At 42.0% G+C, this 16,852-nt stretch overlaps 1 long non-coding RNA gene across 1 annotated transcript in view; it reads left to right on the plus strand.

Moving 5' to 3' along the window:
• Positions 1-16,852, plus strand: part of LOC117352506 — a 96,911-nt gene that overhangs the window by 49,247 nt on the left and 30,812 nt on the right. The window contains exon 3 of the long non-coding RNA XR_004537699.1: positions 9,946-10,103. This is a non-coding gene — a long non-coding RNA (uncharacterized LOC117352506). The remainder of the gene's footprint in view (positions 1-9,945; positions 10,104-16,852) is intronic.

Genomic DNA, 16,852 nt, shown 5'->3' on the forward strand with positions numbered 1-16,852 from the left:
CCAATATCTCTCTTCCCAACTCAGTGGAGTGAAACCTTTAAAGGTTTCTAGAACACCATTCATTCATTCTGTTTCACTAGTGCTATCATTTAATCTAATATATACATCTTCTCTCTTTTGATTCATTGACTGACAGGATTTTCACCTAACTCGGCTTAAACATCTCTGCGATCAACTCACTCCCTGCCAAAATTCCTCTTCCCAGCTCAGTAGAGCGGTACCTTTAAAGGTTTAAAGAGCCCCATTCATTCATTTTGTTTAAGTAGGGCTATCATTTGATCTAATATACACTTCTTCTCTCTCTTGATTCATTGACTGACAGGGTTTTCATCCAAACCGGCTTAAACATCCCGGCGATCAATCTCTGTTCTCAGCTCAGTGGGGCGGTACCTTTAAAGGTTTATATAGCCCCATTCATCCATTCTGTTTCAGTAGGGCTATCATTTGAACTCATATACACATCTTGTCTCTTTTGATTCATTGACTGACAGGATTTTCACACAACCCGGCTTAAACATCCCTGTGATCAACTCACTCCTGGCTAAAATCTCTGTTCTCAACTCAGTGGAGCGGTACCTTTAAAGGTTTATATAGCCCCATTCATCCATTCAGTTTCAGTAGTGCTATCATTTGATCTAATATACACATCTTGTCTCTTTTGATTCATTGACTGACAGGATTTTCACACAACCCGGCTTAAACATCCCTGCGATTAAGTCACTCCCTGCTAAAATCTCTCTTCTCAGTTCAGTGGAGCGGTACCTTTAAGGATTCATTGACTGACAGGACATTCACCCAACCTGTTTTAAACATCCCTGCATTGATCTCAACTTCCTGCCAAAATCCCTGAGCCCATCTTAGTGGAGCAGTTCCTTGGAGTTCTAGAAACCTTTAATTCATTCATTCTGTTTCAGCAGGTTTATCAATTGATCTAATATACACTTCTTCTCTCTTTTGATTCATTGAGTGACAGGATTTTCACCCAACCAGGATTAAAGATCCCTACAATCAACTCACTTCCTGCCAAAATCCCTCCTCCCAGCTCAGTGGGGCGGTACCTTTAAAGGTTTATATAGCCCCATTTATCCATTCTGTTTCAGTAGGGCTATCATTTGATCTAATATACACTTCTCTCTTTTGATTCATTGACTGACAGGGTTTTCATCCAACCCGGCTTAAACATCCCAGCAATCAATCTCTGTTCTTAGCTTAGTGGGGTGGAACCTTTAAAGGTTTATATAGCCCCATTCATCCATTCTGTTTCAGTAGGGCTATCATTTGATCTAATATACACTTCTCTCTTTTGATTCATTGAATGACAGGGTTTTCACACAACTCGGCTTTATACCTACCGGTGATCAACTCACTCCCTGCCAAAATCCCTCCTCCTGGCTCACTGAAGAGGAACCTTTAAAGGTTTATATAGCCCCATTCATCTCTTCTTTTTAATTAGGGCTTTCAACTACTCTACATACATACCTTCTCTCTTTTGATTCATTGACTAACAGGATTTTCACCCAACCCGGCTTTAAAATCCCTGCAATCAACTCACTTCCTGCCAATATCTCTCTTCCCAACTCAGTGGGGCGGTACCTTTAAAGGTTTATACAGCTCCATTCATCCATTCTGTTTCAGTAGGGCTATCATTTGATCAAATATTCACATCTGGTCTCTTTTGATTCATTGACTGACAGGATTTTCACCCAAACGGCTTTACACATCCCTGCGATCAACTAACTTCCTGCCCAAATCCCTCCTCCCACGTCAGTGGAGCGGTAACTTTAAAGGTTTATATAGCCCCATTCATCTCTTCTTTTTAACTAGGGCTTTCAAATACTCTACATACATATCTTCTCTCTTTTGATTCATTGACTTACAGGATTTTCACCCAACCCGGCTTAAAGATCCCTGCAATCTACTCAGTTCCTGCCAATATCTCTCTTCCCAACTCAGTGGAGTGAAACCTTTAAAGGTTTCTAGAACACCATTCATTCATTCTGTTTCACTAGTGCTATCATTTAATCTAATATATACATCTTCTCTCTTTTGATTCATTGACTGACAGGATTTTCACCTAACTCGGCTTAAACATCTCTGCGATCAACTCACTCCCTGCCAAAATTCCTCTTCCCAGCTCAGTAGAGTGGTACCTTTAAAGGTTTAAAGAGCCCCATTCATTCATTTTGTTTAAGTAGGGCTATCATTTGATCTAATATACACTTCTTCTCTCTCTTGATTCATTGACTGACAGGGTTTTCATCCAAACCGGCTTAAACATCCCGGCGATCAATCTCTGTTCTCAGCTCAGTGGGGCGGTACCTTTAAAGGTTTATATAGCCCCATTCATCCATTCTATTTCAGTAGGGCTATCATTTGAACTCATATACACATCTTGTCTCTTTTGATTCATTGACTGACAGGATTTTCACACAACCCGGCTTAAACATCCCTGTGATCAACTCACTCCCGGCTAAAATCTCTGTTCTCAACTCAGTGGGGCGGTACCTTTAAAGGTTTATATAGCCCCATTCATCCATTCAGTTTCAGTAGTGCTATCATTTGATCTAATATACACATCTTGTCTCTTTTGATTCATTGACTGACAGGATTTTCACACAACCCGGCTTAAACATCCCTGCGATTAAGTCACTCCCTGCTAAAATCTCTCTTCTCAGTTCAGTGGAGCGGTACCTTTAAGGATTCATTGACTGACAGGACATTCACCCAACCTGTTTTAAATATCCCTGCATTGATCTCAACTTCCTGCCAAAATCCCTGAGCCCATCTTAGTGGAGCAGTTCCTTGGAGTTCTAGAAACCTTTAATTCATTCATTCTGTTTCAGCAGGTTCATCAATTAATCTAATATACACTTCTTCTCTCTTTTGATTCATTGAGTGACAGGATTTTCACCCAACCAGGATTAAAGATCCCTACAATCAACTCACTTCCTGCCAAAATCCCTCCTCCCAGCTCAGTGGGGCGGTACCTTTAAAGGTTTATATAGCCCCATTCATCCATTCTGTTTCAGTAGGGCTATCATTTGATCTAATATACACTTCTCTCTTTTGATTCATTGACTGACAGGGTTTTCATCCAACCCGGCTTAAACATCCCAGCAATCAATCTCTGTTCTTAGCTTAGTGGGGTGGAACCTTTAAAGGTTTATATAGCCCCATTCATCCATTCTGTTTCAGTAGGGCTATCATTTGATCTAATATACACTTCTCTCTTTTGATTCATTGAATGACAGGGTTTTCACACAACTCGGCTTTATACCTACCGGTGATCAACTCACTCCCGGCTAAAATCTCTGTTCTCAACTCAGTGGGGCGGTACCTTTAAAGGTTTATATAGCCCCATTCATCCATTCTATTTCAGTAGGGCTATCATTTGAACTCATATACACATCTTGTCTCTTTTGATTCATTGACTGACAGGATTTTCACACAACCCGGCTTAAACATCCCTGTGATCAACTCACTCCCGGCTAAAATCTCTGTTCTCAACTCAGTGGGGCGGTACCTTTAAAGGTTTATATAGCCCCATTCATCCATTCAGTTTCAGTAGTGCTATCATTTGATCTAATATACACATCTTGTCTCTTTTGATTCATTGACTGACAGGATTTTCACACAACCCGGCTTAAACATCCCTGCGATCAAGTCACTCCCTGCTAAAATCTCTCTTCTCAGTTCAGTGGAGCGGTACCTTTAAGGATTCATTGACTGACAGGACATTCACCCAACCTGTTTTAAACATCCCTGCATTGATCTCAACTTCCTGCCAAAATCCCTGAGCCCATCTTAGTGGAGCAGTTCCTTGGAGTTCTAGAAACCTTTAATTCATTCATTCTGTTTCAGCAGGTTTATCAATTGATCTAATATACACTTCTTCTCTCTTTTGATTCATTGAGTGACAGGATTTTCACCCAACCAGGATTAAAGATCCCTACAATCAACTCACTTCCTGCCAAAATCCCTCCTCCCAGCTCAGTGGGGCGGTACCTTTAAAGGTTTATATAGCCCCATTCATCCATTCTGTTTCAGTAGGGCTATCATTTGATCTAATATACACTTCTCTCTTTTGATTCATTGACTGACAGGGTTTTCATCCAACCCGGCTTTATACCTACCGGTGATCAACTCACTCCCTGCCAAAATCCCTCCTCCTGGCTCACTGAAGAGGAACCTTTAAAGGTTTATATAGCCCCATTCATCTCTTCTTTTTAATTAGGGCTTTCAACTACTCTACATACATACCTTCTCTCTTTTGATTCATTGACTAACAGGATTTTCACCCAACCCGGCTTTAAAATCCCTGCAATCAACTCACTTCCTGTCAATATCTCTCTTCCCAACTCAGTGGGGCTGTACCTTTAAAGGTTTATACAGCTCCATTCATCCATTCTGTTTCAGTAGGGCTATCATTTGATCAAATATTCACATCTGGTCTCTTTTGATTCATTGACTGACAGGATTTTCACCCAAACGGCTTTACACATCCCTGCGATCAACTAACTTCCTGCCCAAATCCCTCCTCCCACGTCAGTGGAGCGGTAACTTTAAAGGTTTATATAGCCCCATTCATCTAGGGCTTTCAACTACTCTACATACATATCTTCTCTCTTTTGATTCATTGACTTACAGGATTTTCACCCAACCCGGCTTAAAGATCCCTGCAATCTACTCAGTTCCTGCCAATATCTCTCTTCCCAACTCAGTGGAGTGAAACCTTTAAAGGTTTCTAGAACACCATTCATTCATTCTGTTTCACTAGTGCTATCATTTAATCTAATATATACATCTTCTCTCTTTTGATTCATTGGCTGACAGGATTTTCACCTAACTCGGCTTAAACATCTCTGCGATCAACTCACTCCCTGCCAAAATTCCTCTTCCCAGCTCAGTAGAGCGGTACCTTTAAAGGTTTAAAGAGCCCCATTCATTTATTTTGTTTAAGTAGGGCTATCATTTGATCTAATATACACTTCTTCTCTCTCTTGATTCATTGACTGACAGGGTTTTCATCCAAACCGGCTTAAACATCCCGGCGATCAATCTCTGTTCTCAGCTCAGTGGGGCGGTACCTTTAAAGGTTTATATAGCCCCATTCATCCATTCTATTTCAGTAGGGCTATCATTTGAACTCATATACACATCTTGTCTCTTTTGATTCATTGACTGACAGGATTTTCACACAACCCGGCTTAAACATCCCTGTGATCAACTCACTCCTGGCTAAAATCTCTGTTCTCAACTCAGTGGAGCGGTACCTTTAAAGGTTTATATAGCCCCATTCAACCATTCTATTTCAGTAGGGCTATCATTTGAACTCATATACACATCTTGTCTCTTTTGATTCATTGACTGACAGGATTTTCACACAACCCGGCTTAAACATCCCTGTGATCAACTCACTCACGGCTAAAACCTCTGTTCTCAACTCAGTGGGGCGGTACCTTTAAAGGTTTATATAGCCCCATTCATCCATTCAGTTTCAGTAGTGCTATCATTTGATCTAATATACACATCTTGTCTCTTTTGATTCATTGACTGACAGGATTTTCACCTAACTCGGCTTAAACATCTCTGCGATCAACTCACTCCCTGCCAAAATTCCTCTTCCCAGCTCAGTAGAGCGGTACCTTTAAAGGTTTAAAGAGCCCCATTCATTCATTTTGTTTAAGTAGGGCTATCATTTGATCTAATATACACTTCTTCTCTCTCTTGATTCATTGACTGACAGGGTTTTCATCCAAACCGGCTTAAACATCCCGGCGATCAATCTCTGTTCTCAGCTCAGTGGGGCGGTACCTTTAAAGGTTTATATAGCCCCATTCATCCATTCTATTTCAGTAGTGCTATCATTTGAACTCATATACACATCTTGTCTCTTTTGATTCATTGACTGACAGGATTTTCACACAACCCGGCTTAAACATCCCTGTGATCAACTCACTCCCAGCTAAATCTCTGTTCTCAACTCAGTGGGGCGGTACCTTTAAAGGTTTATATAGCCCCATTCATCCATTCAGTTTCAGTAGTGCTATCATTTGATCTAATATACACATCTTGTCTCTTTTGATTCATTGACTGACAGGATTTTCACACAACCCGGCTTAAACATCCCTGTGATCAACTCACTCCTGGCTAAAATCTCTGTTCTCAACTCAGTGGAGCGGTACCTTTAAAGGTTTATATAGCCCCATTCATCCATTCTATTTCAGTAGGGCTATCATTTGAACTCATATACACATCTTATCTCTTTTGATTCATTGACTGACAGGATTTTCACACAACCCGGCTTAAACATCCCTGTGATCAACTCACTCCCGGCTAAAATCTCTGTTCTCAACTCAGTGGGGCGGTACCTTTAAAGGTTTATATAGCCCCATTCATCCATTCAGTTTCAGTAGTGCTATCATTTGATCTAATATACACATCTTGTCTCTTTTGATTCATTGACTGACAGGATTTTCACACAACCCGGCTTAAACATCCCTGCGATCAAGTCACTCCCTGCTAAAATCTCTCTTCTCAGTTCAGTGGAGCGGTACCTTTAAGGATTCATTGACTGACAGGACATTCACCCAACCTGTTTTAAACATCCCTGCATTGATCTCAACTTCCTGCCAAAATCCCTGAGCCCATCTTAGTGGAGCAGTTCCTTGGAGTTCTAGAAACCTTTAATTCATTCATTCTGTTTCAGCAGGTTTATCAATTGATCTAATATACACTTCTTCTCTCTTTTGATTCATTGAGTGACAGGATTTTCACCCAACCAGGATTAAAGATCCCTACAATCAACTCACTTCCTGCCAAAATCCCTCCTCCCAGCTCAGTGGGGCGGTACCTTTAAAGGTTTATATAGCCCCATTCATCCATTCTGTTTCAGTAGGGCTATCATTTGATCTAATATACACTTCTCTCTTTTGATTCATTGACTGACAGGGTTTTCATCCAACCCGGCTTAAACTTCCCATGCAATCAATCTCTGTTCTTAGCTTAGTGAGGTGGAACCTTTAAAGGTTTATATAGCCCCATTCATCCATTCTGTTTCAGTAGGGCTATCATTTGATCTAATATACACTTCTCTCTTTTGATTCATTGAATGACAGGGTTTTCACACAACTCGGCTTTATACCTACCGGTGATCAACTCACTCCCTGCCAAAATCCCTCCTCCCTGGCTCACTGAAGAGGAACCTTTAAAGGTTTATATAGCCCCATTCATCTCTTCTTTTTAATTAGGGCTTTCAACTACTCTACATACATACCTTCTCTCTTTTGATTCATTGACTAACAGGATTTTCACCCAACCCGGCTTTAAAATCCCTGCAATCAACTCACTTCCTGCCAATATCTCTCTTCCCAACTCAGTGGGGCGGTACCTTTAAAGGTTTATACAGCTCCATTCATCCATTCTGTTTCAGTAGGGCTATCATTTGATCAAATATTCACATCTGGTCTCTTTTGATTCATTGACTGACAGGATTTTCACCCAAACGGCTTTACACATCCCTGCGATCAACTAACTTCCTGCCCAAATCCCTCCTCCCACGTCAGTGGAGCGGTAACTTTAAAGGTTTATATAGCCCCATTCATCTCTTCTTTTAACTAGGGCTTTCAAATACTCTACATACATATCTTCTCTCTTTTGATTCATTGACTTACAGGATTTTCACCCAACCCGGCTTAAAGATCCCTGAAATCTACTCAGTTCCTGCCAATATCTCTCTTCCCAACTCAGTGGAGTGAAACCTTTAAAGGTTTCTAGAACAGCCATTCATTCTATTCTGTTTCACTAGTGCTATCATTTGAATCTAATATATACATCTTCTCTCTTTTGATTCATTGACTGACAGGATTTTCACCTAACTCGGCTTAAACATCTCTGCGATCAACTCACTCCCTGCCAAAATTCCTCTTCCCAGCTCAGTAGAGCGGTACCTTTAAAGGTTTAAAGAGTCCCCATTCATTCATTTTGTTTAAGTAGGGCTATCATTTGATCTAATATACACTTCTTCTCTCTCTTGATTCATTGACTGACAGGGTTTTCATCCAAACCGGCTTAAACATCCCGGCGATCAATCTCTGTTCTCAGCTCAGTGGGGCGGTACCTTTAAAGGTTTATATAGCCCCATTCATCCATTCTATTTCAGTAGGGCTATTTTTTGAACTCATATACACATCTTGTCTCTTTTGATTCATTGACTGACAGGATTTTCACACAACCCGGCTTAAACATCCCTGCGATCAAGTCACTCCCTGCTAAAATCTCTCTTCTCAGTTCAGTGGAGAGGTACCTTTAAGGATTCATTGACTGACAGGACATTCACCCAACCTGTTTTAAACATCCCTGCATTGATCTCAACTTCCTGCCAAAATCCCTGAGCCCATCTTAGTGGAGCAGTTCCTTGGAGTTCTAGAAACCTTTAATTCATTCATTCTGTTTCAGCAGGTTCATCAATTGATCTAATATACACTTCTTCTCTCTTTTGATTCATTGAGTGACAGGATTTTCACCCAACCAGGATTAAAGATCCCTACAATCAACTCACTTCCTGCCAAAATCCCTCCTCCCAGCTCAGTGGGGCGGTACCTTTAAAGGTTTATATAGCCCCATTCATCCATTCTGTTTCAGTAGGGCTATCATTTGATCTAATATACACTTCTCTCTTTTGATTCATTGACTGACAGGATTTTCACCCAACTCGGCTTTATACCTACCGGCGATTAACTCACTCCCTGCCACAATCCCTCCTCCCAGCTCACTGAGGAAGAACCTTTAAAGGTTTATATAGCCCCATTCATCTCTTCTTTTTAACTAGGGCTTTCAAATACTCTACATACATATCTTCTCTCTTTTGATTCATTGACTTACAGGATTTTCACCCAACCCGGCTTTAAGATCCCTGCAATCAACTCACTTCCTGCCAATATCTCTCTTCCCAACTCAGTGGAGTGAAACCTTTAAAGGTTTCTAGAACCCCATTCATTCATTCTGTTTCACTCGTGCTATCATTTGATCTAATATATACATCTTCTCTCTTTTGATTCATTGACTGACATGATTTTCACCTAACTCGGCTTAAACATCCCTGTGATCAACTCACTACCGGCTAAAATCTCTGTTCTCACCTCAGTGGGGCGGTACCTTTAAAGGTTTATATAGCCCCATTCATCCATTCAGTTTCAGTAGGGCTATCATTTGATCTAATATACACATTTTGTCTCTTTTGAGTCATTGACTGACAGGACATTCACCCAACCTGTTTTAAATATCCCTGGATTGACCTCAACTTCCTGCCAATATCCCTCCTCCTAGCTCAGTGGAGCAGTACCTTTAAAGGTTTATATAGCCCCATTAATCCATTCTGTTTCAGTAGGGCTTTCAATTTATCTAATATACACATATTGACTCTTTTGATTCATTAAATAACAGGATTTTCACCCAACCCCACTTAAACATCCCTGCAATCAACTCACTTCCTGCCAAAATCCCTGAGCCCTGCTTAGTGGAGCAGTTCCTTGGAGTTCTAGAAACCTTTAATTCATTCATTCTGTTTCAGCAGGTTCATCAATTGATCTAATATACACTTCTTCTCTCTTTTGATTCATTGAGTGACAGGATTTTCACCCAACCCGGATTAAAGATCCCTACAATCAACTCACTTCCTGCCAAAATCCCTCCTCCCAGCTCAGTGGAGCGGTACCTTTAAAGGTTTATATACTCCCATTCATCCATTCTGTTTCTGTAGAGCTTTCAATTCATCTATATACACATCTTGTCTCTTTTTTGGTAATATATTCTGTGCTTTATTGAATTGTAATTCTCTCTTTTTCATGTAAAAGTGTTTTGTACTTTTCAAACAGTATTTGGAATTTTGTCTATTTCTCATAATGCTGCATTTTTAAAGGCCTCTCTCTCTTCTTTCTTCACCAGCACTGTCTCCACTGATTCGTTGACTGACGGGATTTTCACTCATCCGGGCTTTACAGATCACTGCAATCAACTCACTTCCTGCCATAATACCTACTCCCAGCTCAGCGAAGCGGTACCTTTTAAAGGTTTAAAGAGCCCCATTCATTCATTCTGTTTCAGTAGGTGCTATCATTTGATCTAATATACACTTTTTCTCTCTTTTGATTTATTGACTGACAGGGTTTTCACCCAAACGGCTTTACACATCCCTGCGATCAACTAACTTCCTGCCCAAATCCCTCCTCCCACGTCAGTGGAGCGGTAACTTTAAAGGTTTATATAGCCCCATTCATCTCTTCTTTTTAACTAGGGCTTTCAACTACTCTACATACATATCTTCTCTCTTTTGATTCATTGACTGACAGGATTTTCACCTAACTCGGCTTAAACATCTCTGCGATCAACTCACTCCCTGCCAAAATTCCTCTTCCCAGCTCAGTAGAGCGGTACCTTTAAATGTTTAAAGAGCCCCATTCATTCATTCTGTTTCAGTAGGGCTATCATTTGATCTAATATACACTTATTCTCTCTCTTGATTCATTGACTGACAGGGTTTTCATCCAACCCGGCTTAAACACCCCTGCGATCAATCTCTGTTCTCAGCTCAGTGGGGCGGTACCTTTAAAGGTTTATATAGCCCCATTCATCCAGACTTGCCATAAGAACAGCAGTGGTGTTCAACTTTGGGATGTTAACTACTTGTTGGTCTACCTTGGTGTACACTGCCTTGGTGTACACCGCTTTGGGGGGGGGGGGGGGGGGTGTTGATCCATCCATTCTGTTTCACTAGGGCTATCATTTGATCTAATATACACTTTTTTTTATTGAACGTAGTTCTAAAGTCCGCTCCAGAAACACAGCTAGAGAGAAAAACTCCTTCCAATAGGGAGAAAAGATCTCTGGCTTAAAAGCCGTGCTCAAATCAATGCTTGAAATTTAAAGGTTTAAAGGTTCCTGTTTTGCTTAGGACATGCAGATACTTGTTCAGGAATGTTAGAAGAGGAAAAAGCATGCAGAGCACAGCTCATGTGATTGTTTGCATGTTCAAGTTTGTTTGCATACATGCTCACTTGTTTCTGTGCTTACACTGCTTGTGTGTCTGTGTTGGCTTTTTGTGTGGCTAGTTGCTAGAAAAAATCATGACATGATAGGGTGTTTAAATCGGGGAGGAGTCCACATCTTGACGCAGTCAGACGTTGAACCTGAACACAAGTGTTGTTACTCTGGGTACCCTGCTGCTATTGCTGAAAGGGAAGAGATTAAATGGTTGTAATACAGTATAATCAAGCAGATGGAAGAGTACGGATTAAAAACCATCCACCTAAAGTCAATGATTATTGTCCAACCTTATAAATATAAATGCTATGGCAATGTGTACACAAAATTAATTAAAAACACAGGAACTGTGAGCCGGCAATAAAGATACGTTCCATCTAAGTTTCAAAAGCCTTACTGGAAACATTGCACAATTAAGGCAGTTGTAACCAGAAAAAAAGGATCCTCTCCGGCACGAGGATCTCATAGGATACGCACTCCAAGTAAAACTTAGAATGCACAAAAGATGAAGGTTCTGTTGAATTCGGGGATGATTCAACATCAAATCAAGGGTCCACACTGTCCCACGCTGAACTACTAAACAAGGCTCGTTACTCTTGTGCTGAAGAGAACAGAAAAAAAAACCCAGAAAAATGTGTGAGGGAGGCTTAAAAACAACAAAGAAATGAATGTAGGCCATAGACCGCTACATACCTTGATGGCCAGCTTCTCTGGGCCCAGTTGCGACCCTGGTTGTGTGAGCATATGTTGGCAGGGGTATGGCCTAGATGAAGGTAAAATATAAAAAAAAATTATTTCCCAAAATCCCCAGTCTTAAAACTTTAACAATGCACCAAAGGATCGTAGCCCAGTCTCAAGGATCTCTTGGCATGTGCAAACACATAAAAACAACAGGTGCACAAGATATGAATTTCGGGAAAATTGTTTGGGTAGTCCACACAAAACAACAGTGGTATCCTTATTAGCAGTGTCCCACGCTGAAACTCATTAGAATGGGTGCAACTCTGTGTCCTCACTATAGATTGCTGAGAGTGCTGAAGGCAAGAGGAAAAAATAGGGGATAAGGATTGCAAAAACCTATATATAAATGAAAGAAAGAGAAGCATATGAGCGCCACATACCTCGATACACAGCATCTGCGAGGCCATTAGGTGGCCTAGTTGGTTGCACAGGCGTAGACGTTGTGGGTCCTAGTTTATACAATAGACCACAATGACTTAGTGACAGACAATGGGTGGTACCTTCAATACATAAGATAGGACAAAAGAAACCCATTAAACTTAAAAAACTTACCCGCGTATGATGGAGATGACCATCCATGAAACGTGTGTGCTGCCCGCCAAGAAGCACTGGTATCTTGGTATCTTCAAAGGAGAAATCACAATTAGGAATGGGGTACACATAAGCTGGAAGAGGGTAGGGGTTTGAAGATCTTGCACACGGAGGTTACTTACTGCGTATGATGGGATAGAGGGGGACACAAGTGTAGCTATGGGTGGTTCCGCAGCTGGGGCCAAACTATATACATTGTTTGAACCTGTGGAGAAAAAGCGGTGTCCAGATTATTATCTCGCACCCCAGAAATGGTAGAAATAACAATGGTTAAGGATTGTAGGGGTTTGAACATCTTGCACATGGCAGTTACTTGCCACTGTACGATAGGGCTTGAACATGAGATGTGCTATTGTGGTGGACGCATGAGGAGCCATAGGATTCGAACTTGTGAATATAAATCAGTGGATATATTTGTATGTTTCAGACATTGAAAGGAGAAATTACAATGTGGAATGGTGTACACATATGCTGAAGGGGGGGTAGAGGCGTGCTTAACATCAAACAGGGAGGATACGCACAATGTATGATAGGGCTTGAAGATACTTTTGGTGCCATTTTGGGTGAAGCATGGGGAGCCATAGGGTGTTCCGCTGGTGGAGCCACAGTATACACATGATGGTTTGAACCTGTGGAGATCAAGCATTGCACATATTGTTATCGTAGTCTGGTCCATTGACCTAAATAGTAAAAATCTAAACAAGTATACAAATTGAATAACGTACTTAATGAAGCTTGTGGAGTACAAGTGGGGGTCACAGTGCGGGACAGCATTAAGTTATGCAAAGCCTCACTGTGTCTAACGACCTCCTTCATCATCCCCTGGTTATGCCTCTGTTGCTCCACAATCATATTTATCGGCGCAAGATTCTGCCTCTGGAGATCCATTACAATTTGATGGAGATCCTGGTTCTGCCTATGGAGATCAAGCATTGCATTAGTGTGAATCTGCATCACTGTGGTAAGGCTAGCAATATTCTGAGACATTGCTTGTGCACCCTCACCAATCAATCAAATCGGGAAAGATTCTGGAAGACTGGAAGCTGGCAAATGTTACACCGATCTTCAAGAAAGGTTCGAGGGGAGATCCGGGAAACTACAGACCGGTGAATCTGACCTGATGGTAGAGGCGCTAATAAAGGACCACATCATTGATCACCTTGATAGACATGGGCTGACGAGGACCAGTCAGCACGGTTTTAGCAAAGGCAGATCGTGTTTGACGAACTTGCTGCACTTCTTTCATGGAGTAAAGGGCGACAAGTAGATAGACAAGTAGATAGACAAGGGCGACGCGATCGACATTGTATATCTGGATTTTCAGAAGGCGTTTGACAAGGTTCCGCATGAACAACTACTTCGGAAAATTGCAAGCCATGGAATGGAGGGTGAAATACTCACGTGGATTAAAAACTGGCTGGATCATAGGAAACAGAGTGGGGGATAAATGGACAATACTTACACTGGAAGAGCGTCACCAGTGGGGTACCGCAGGGCTCGGTGCTTGGACTCGTGCTCTTCAACATCTTTATAAATGATCTAGACATTGGTAAGACGAGTGAGGTGATTAAATTTGCAGATGATACAAAGTTATTCAGAGTAGTGAAGACACAGGGGGATTATGAAGATCCGCAACGTGACGTAATCATGCTCGAGGAATGGGCATCAACATGGCAGATGAGGTTCAACGTGGATAAGTGTAAAGTGATGCATGTAACAAAAATCTCATGCACGAATACAGGATGTCCGGGGCAGTAGTTGGAGAGACCTCCCAGGTAAGAGACTTGGGAGTTATGAGTGGCCAGTCAATGAAGCCGTCCACACAATACGGCGGCGGCAAAAAGGGTGAACAGAATGCTAGGAATGATAAAGAAGGGGATCACGAACAGATCGGAGAAGGTTATCATGCCGCTGTACCGGGCCATGGTGTGCCCACACCTGGAGTATTGCGTCCAGCACTGGTCGCCGTACATGAAGAAGGACATGGTACTACTCAAAAGGGTCCAGAAAAGAACAACTAAGATGGTTAAGCGGCAGGAGGATTTGCCATACAGCGAAAGATTAAAGAAACTGGGCCTCTTCTCCCTCGAGCAGAGGAGATTGAGAGGGGACATAAATGAAACATTCAAGGTACTGAAGGGAATAGACTTAGTAGATAAGGACAGGTTGTTCACTCTCTCCAAGGTAGGGAGAATGAGAGGGCACTCTCTAAAATTGAAAAGGGATAGATTCCGTACGAATGTAAGGAAGTTCTTCTTCACTCAGAGAGTGTTAGAAAACTGGAATGCTCTTCCAGAGGCTGTTATAGAGGAAAACACCCTCCAAGGATTCAAGACAAAGTTAGACAAGTTCCTGCTGAACCAGAACGTACGCAGGTAGGGCTAGTCTCAGTTGGGGCACTGGTCTTTGACCAAGGACCGCCGCGTGAGCGGACTGCTGGGCATGATGGACCACTGGTCTGACCCAACAGCGGCAATTCTTATGTGCGTCCCGAGCTTGCCTGTCCCAACGGGCCCTCACACACCCTTTCACTAGGACCTCCCTCGCCCTCGAGGGGACACCAGGCAAGGCAAATTGAGGAGACAAAGGGCATGATTGCTGTGTGAACACTGTCTGGTCCACTGTCTCATCTTCAACATCTTGCAAGGTGGGCTGAATTTGATTCACAGGGTAGGTCAATTGAGAACGTTCTAAAAGGGAAAAAAAAAGGTTAAAAACAAACAAAGAAATATTCACCCAATACTCACATCTTGCAGGGCTCGGTGCTTGGACCTGTGCTCTTCAACATCTTTATAAACAATCTGGACACTGGTATGATGAGTGAGGTGATTAAATTTGCGGACGATACGAAGTTATTCAGAGTAATGAAGACACAGGGGGATTGTGAAGATCTGCAACGTGACATAATCAAGCTTGAGAAATGGGCATCGACATGGCAAATGAGGTTCAACATGGATAAGTGTAAAGTGATACATGTCGGGAACAAAAATTTCATGCATGAATACAGGATGTCCAGGGCGATACTTGGAGAGACCTCCCAGGAAAGAGACTTGGGAGTTCTGATCTACAAGTCAACGAAGCCGTCTGCAGAATGCACGGGGGCAGCAAAAAGGGCGAACAGAATGCTAGGAATAATTAAGAAGGGGATCACAAACAGATCGGAGAGGGTTATTATGCCACTGTAGCGGGCCATGGTGCGCCCTCACCTGGAATACTGTGTCCAGCACTGGTCGCTGTACATGAAGAAGGACACGGTACTACTCGAAAGGGTCCAGAGAAGAGCGACTAAAATGGTTAAGAAGCTGGAGGAGTTGCCGTACAGTGAGAGATTGGAGAAACTGGACTTCTTCTCCCTTGAAAAGAGGAGACTGAGGCGGGACTTGATCGAAACGTTCAAAATACTAAAAGGAATAGACTTAGTAGAGAAAGACAGACTGTTCACCCTCTTCAAGGTAGGGAGGACGATAGGGCACTCTCTAAAGTTGAAAGGGGATAGATTCCGTACAAACATAAAAAAATTCTTCTTCACCCAGAGAGTGGTGGAAAGCTGGAATGCTCTTCCAGAGTCTGTTATAGGGGAAAACACCCTCTAGGGTTTCAGGACAAAGTTGGACAAGTTCCTGCTAAACTGGAACGTACACAGGTGAGGCTGGACTCATTTAGAGCACTGGTCTTTGACCTGAGGGCCGCCGCGTGAGCAGACTGCTGGGCAGGATGGACCACTGGTTTGACCAGGCAGCGGCATTTCTTATGTTATGTTCTTGCAAATGGCAGGCAAACTACTCACCCTCGTCTGCATAAAGGTCCGGGGAAAACCAAGATGCTCGTCCCCCGACCTGTCCCAGTAAAGCCAAAAGCGACGTCCCCTCCTTTGTATGCTCTGAAGGAAGAAACAAAGCAGATATTTTACATAATAGACATAAATATGCACCGTACAAGAATACATCACAACCTCCTGAAATCACAACTCACCTAGAAAAGGACTTGGGGGTTTTGGTGGATAAAACAATGAAACCGGCGGTACAATACGCAGCGGCCATCAAAAAAGGCGAACAGAATGTTGGGCATTATCATGATCGTGATTGCCAGAAATAGGGTTTTCTGGTGTGTGCTTGCAGTGGTTTGAGAGATTCTTAAGAAAAAGACGATATAAAGTGTTGAAGGAGGGATCTTGTTCTGACACTGGATACTTACTCCATCTGACATATAAGTTTCAAGTTTATTCATGTATTTGATTGAACGCTTTTCCTAAGATACTAAGCGTTGTACAATAATAATTAAAAACTTTTACAAACATACAAAAAATCAGACCATTTTTACGTACTTAGTTATTAAAACCACAAGGGTACAATAGGAAGGGGGGGAGAACTACAATATTTATTGAGAAAAGGTACATAAAAAGGGAAGTACATTAGGGTAGGGAGAAGTTAACAGCTTTGCTGGACTTAATCAAATGATTAATTAAAGGCATCTTTACAAA

Source organism: Geotrypetes seraphini, unplaced genomic scaffold (assembly GCF_902459505.1).
Source record: "Geotrypetes seraphini unplaced genomic scaffold, aGeoSer1.1, whole genome shotgun sequence".
NCBI lineage: Eukaryota > Metazoa > Chordata > Amphibia > Gymnophiona > Dermophiidae > Geotrypetes > Geotrypetes seraphini.